The sequence below is a fragment of the Grammomys surdaster genome, unplaced genomic scaffold, assembly GCF_004785775.1.
Source record: "Grammomys surdaster isolate TR1022 unplaced genomic scaffold, NIH_TR_1.0 131, whole genome shotgun sequence".
NCBI lineage: Eukaryota > Metazoa > Chordata > Mammalia > Rodentia > Muridae > Grammomys > Grammomys surdaster.
The window spans coordinates 3,389,585-3,394,588 of NW_021604589.1; the positions used below are offsets into that span (position 1 = coordinate 3,389,585).

Consider the following 5,004-nt stretch of genomic DNA (forward strand, 5'->3'; position numbering starts at 1 on the left):
TCTCTCTCTCTCTCTCTCTCTCTCTCTCTCTCTCTCTCTCTCTCTCTCCCTCTCCCTCTCTCCCTCTCCCCCTACCCCTCCCACCTCTCTTTTTCTCCCGTGTGTGTGTGTGTGTGTGTGTGTGTGTGTTGAGAGAGAGACAGAGAGACAGAGAGGGAGAGAGATCGGATATGCCATAGTGCACTTGTGGAGAAACGACTACTTAATGGATCAGTCCTTATCATTCATCTTGTATGAAATAGGATTTCTTGTTTATTGCTTTGGATGCCAGAAATTCTCTTGGCTCCATCTCGCCTACGGCCACAGGTGTGCTAGGATTACAGCGCACACATTAAAATGTTCAGCTCTTTGTGGGCGCTGGAGATCCAGATTCAGATCTTCATGCTTGTTCTGCAAGTGCTTTACTCATTGAGACACCTGCCCAACTGGTGGTTAGCCACTGGCTAGTCTTTTCTAACATCTCTACAGTCTTCTTCATCAAATGCTGACATCAGCATTCCTAGCACATTAAAAATTTCAGAATCTTCAGCCCAGTCTCAACTCTTCTTATTCACACTTTGGCTCCTAGCGCAATGAGTCCTTCTAACACACTCCTGGAATAGGTCTAAGGATTCCTTATTGATCTGTCTTCAAGGTCATCTGACCCTGCTTAAAAAGTGATATTTTGTGATGCTTCTATATCCCCATTATGGTTGATTGTCTTTCCAGGGCTTATAGCTAAGAGAGGACAAACCAGTTTTCTATCCCTCATAGTTTTCCGACCCTACAAAATGGGGGAACTTTCAGTCCATTTGAATCAATTGTTGCTTGTTTAGGGACTGCCTTGCAAAGAGTCTAATGTTATTATGCATGCTGTTTACTGTAGGGCAGGAAAATGCAATTTTGAATAATGAGTCCCATGGGCAAGAAAAGAGATGTGGAAATTTCACCTATAATCGGGTTAAAGAACATTAGATTCAATAAGTAGCAGAAAGATGTGCCTGGGGTAAATAAAATGCATTTATATATAGGAAGATGACAGAACCTTTTCCTTTCCCCAAGCCTTTAATAAAAATGTATATTGATTTTAAGCCATAAAATAGAAGGGTTAATGGGGACAATTAGCCAAAGATCGGTGTCAGAATCATTGAAATTTAAAATGTCAATAGAATGAAGAGAAGAGCTCAGGGGAACATAAAATAGCATGAAGACTCCTAAAGAAATGTCACAAACACATGAAGAAGCAAGGTGTCATGAAACAATGTGCAGTTTAATCTAGAGAACAGCACACACTTGAAACAAGTGTTATGTGGATACTTACGTGCTGTATTTCTCATGAGGTCCCCTAAGGTTAGAATTTCATAATGTCACTGTGAGGTCTACCTGGTTCATCCTGAGTGAATGTTTGCTGCTAATAACTGCCTAACAGGCAGGAGTTTGGATCCCGGGCTCTTGGACATTGGCCAGGGCCCAGAAGGTAGTAAATAGACAACAATAGTAGCATTCATGATGACTTTGGATCTCAGTGAGCTCAGATATCCGTTCTATGTTCAACCAATCTATGGAGAGATAACGAACAAAAAGTGATTGAGAAAGAGCAGAATAGGAAAGAAGTGAGAGCCACACAGATGGTACTCTGACCATGACTAAACTGTAGACTGCTGCAGAGTCAGGAAGAGGGATGGGAATGAAAACCAGAAAATCCACTGAAAGGTCTTAGAGATTCCATAGGGTTTTTGCTATTGTCCTTGGTGGTAAAACCCACATTTTGGCACAACTGATTAATTTTACTAATGACATTCAGAAAATGAGAAAAGATGAAAGGTCTCTCTCCTCCTGAATTTACAAGTGCCATGGCATTTTAACTTTGGCCTTATTAGTTTTCTAGTGGTCTGAGTCAATGGGGTTGACTTTACAGAGAAATGCTTGAAGAAAGAAACAAAACAAAGAAAAAGTTTCCATGTGTTATTCTGTTTTTGTTTGAGACCGAGTCTTGATATATGGCCAAGGCTAGCTTTCTTCAGCCTTAGTGTCATGGCTACCTAGAACAACAGGTGAATAGTAGGGCCAGGTGAAATGGTCATTTTGAAGTTACCTTGCTGCTAAGGCAGGGAAGGGGAGACAGAACAGCAGGAGGCAACTGATCAGTTAACACTGAGCTATTTCAAGTTTTTTTTTTTTTTTTTTTTGTCTACAGTTCCAGGAAGAAGGAACATCATCTCTATATGCAACTAGTCTACCTGAGAATTTTCAGTGGTATATTTCTCTTTTTTTAAAAAAATTTAACTTTATTTTTCTTTTTACTTATTCACTTCACATCCCTCTCACTGACCCTCTCTCGGCCACCCCCCCCCCGCCACATAATCCTTCCTCCATTCCCCATTCCCTTCTTCTCTGAGCACGTGGGGCTCCCCTGGGTATTCCCCACTCTGGCACTTTAAGTCACTTCGAGGCTAGGGGCTTCCTCTCCTACTGAGGCCAGACAGGTCAGCCCAGCTAAAAGAACATATGCCATACACAGGCAACAGCTTTTAGGGTAGCCCATTCCAGTTGTTTGAGACCCACATGAAGACCAAGCTGCATATCAGCTACATATATTCAGAAAGGCCCAGGTCCAGTCCTGTATGTTCTTTAGTTGGTGATTCAGACTCTAAGAGCTACAGGGGTCCAGATTAGTTGACTCTTTTGGTCTTCCTATGGTGTTCCTATTCCTTTCAAGACCCATAATCCTTCTTCCTATTCTTCCCTAAGAATTTCCAAAGTACAAACCAGAATTTGTGGATGTCTGTATCTGTCTAAGTCAACTGCTGAGTAGAGCCTCTCAGAGGACATGCAGACTCCTGTCTGGAAGCATAACAGAGTATCATTAATAATGTTAGGAATTGGTGCTTGCCCATGGGATGGGTTTCAAGTTGGATCAGTTATTGGTTGGTCATTCCCTAAGTCTCTGCTCTATCCCCTGTGCCTGCATTTCTTGTAGACAGGATAAATTTTGGGTTGAAAGTTTTTGTAGCCAGACAGGAACCCCAATGCAGCAAGAGAGACAGTGGTATATTTCTAATCCTGATTTCTCAGGTCAGAAAAAGCGTAGTATGAGCTTGTAGTTTTAGCACAAATGACTCCATCTTGGTTCTTTAGATTGGTCTGTTGGGGTATAATGTAGGAAATTAGTTCAAAAGAGAATTCTACCTATAATTTGTATTTAATACATGATCTGCAAATTTGGGAAATACTTTTTATACTTAAAAGTCATTATGCACATTACTACCTATACATTTTTAACACATTTGAGTTGTACATATAGGGTAACTAAGCAGCAAATAACAGGCCCTGAATTCTATCCCTAGCACCACAACAAAACAGAAAGAGATTCTAAGAAATCTTACAAGGAGAGAATCAATATGGCCAATGACACAGTTGTTGTTTTTTTTTTTTTTTTTGGGGGGGGGAGCGTTTCAAGACAGGGTTTCTCTGTGTAGCCCTGGCTGTCCTAGAACTCACTCTGTAGACCAGGCTGGCCTCGAACTCAGAAATCAGCCTGCCTCTGCCTCCCAAGTGCTGGGATTAGAGGCATGTGCCATCACTGCCTGGGAACAGTTTTTAACATTATATGAAATGGCAACTTTTTGTCCCAGTGTGAGCTATGAAGTCGTGTTGAGAAGGATCTTTGAAAAATGATGATCTGCCAAGCTAAGAAACAGAACATAGAGATGTAGTCTGATGCAATATTACATAGGGTATAGTCTCTCTGCCAGGATATGAGCAAGGTTAAAAAAGCTACCTGCTCACCAAAGATTTGGGAAAGCCCCAACAGTTGGTCCATTTTATTGAAGCCATGATGGAAGAAACATTTTTACATTTTCTAAAAATACAATGGCCCTACTTACCTCCACTTAGCAGTAAGGCCCCTGACCTATTAATCTGGGTCCTATAATACTGTTATATGTTTTGCTTAAAGCTGTGCTAATGGTTGCAAATTTATGTACAGGGGGAGGAAATCCAGAAAAGAATAGGAAGAATGCAAGTGCAGAACTTAAGAATTTTCTAGTTTTAAAATTCTAGCCATTTTCTTCTTCATGCTGGGACTCCATGATGAACATCTTCACCTCTCTTGGGTAGTTTACAATTTAATAGAGAAAGAGGTGTTAATAAAAAATTATACAGATATTTAAATATAAGGTATATTTTAATTACTGCTTTTGTTTTACTGGGGTTATAAGTCTATTGACGTTGAACTGTAAGCACTAATCCAGACACAAACCCTTTGACCTACAATATGTCCTACCTGCAAGATATGCTCGGGCAATGATAGCACAGAACTTGTGGGAGCAGTCAACCAATATCGGATTTGACTTAAGGCCCACTCCACAAGACAGAAACCACGCTTGACACTGTTTGGGTGACCAAGAAGCAGAGACTAGTTAGCTCAGAGACCTAGGGTAAAACCAAATACTACTGGTCTACAAAAAGTTACACTAAAATGTCTTGTAATGATATTCTGTTGTAGTCATAGATTGGTGCCTTATTCAGCTATTATCAGAGAGGCTTCCTTCTGCATCATATGGGAACAACTATAGAGATACAAAGACAGACATTTTACACACACACACACACACACACAGAGAGAGAGAGAGAGAGAGAGAGAGAGAGAGAGAGAGAGGAGAGAGAGGGAGAGACAGACAGAGGAGACAGAGACAGGGAGACAGAGACAGAGAGACAGAGAGAGAGAGAGAGAGAGAGAGAGAGAGAGAGAGAGAGAGAGAGAGAGAGAGAGAGAGAGAGAGATATCTTGGAATATACAGCTCTAAATATGGGATGTCTCCATCAAATACTTCCCCTCAGAGCTAAGGGAATCCTATAGAAAAGGGGACAGAAAGAGTAAGAACTGGAGGAGATGGAGGACACCAAGGGAACAAGTCCTTGAGCAAAACTCACGTGAACTCAAACAGACTGAAGCAGCCAGCACAGGTCTGTACCAGGTCTCTCTTTCTCTCTCTCTCTCTCTCTCTCTCTCTCTCTCTCTCT

At 41.3% G+C, this 5,004-nt stretch overlaps 1 protein-coding gene across 4 annotated transcripts in view; it reads right to left on the reverse strand.

The window, feature by feature from the left end:
* The window catches only part of Mospd2 (motile sperm domain containing 2), a 106,599-nt gene that overhangs the window by 52,319 nt on the left and 49,276 nt on the right, over window positions 1-5,004 (reverse strand). The window contains exon 16 of one of the 4 annotated variants that reach the window (XM_028762065.1): window positions 1,231-1,538. The exons of the other annotated variants lie outside the window; for them this stretch is intronic. The gene's annotated coding sequence lies outside the window, so the exon portion shown is untranslated. Of the gene's footprint in view, window positions 1-1,230; window positions 1,539-5,004 lie in introns of those variants that run through there. 4 annotated transcript variants of the gene reach the window in all.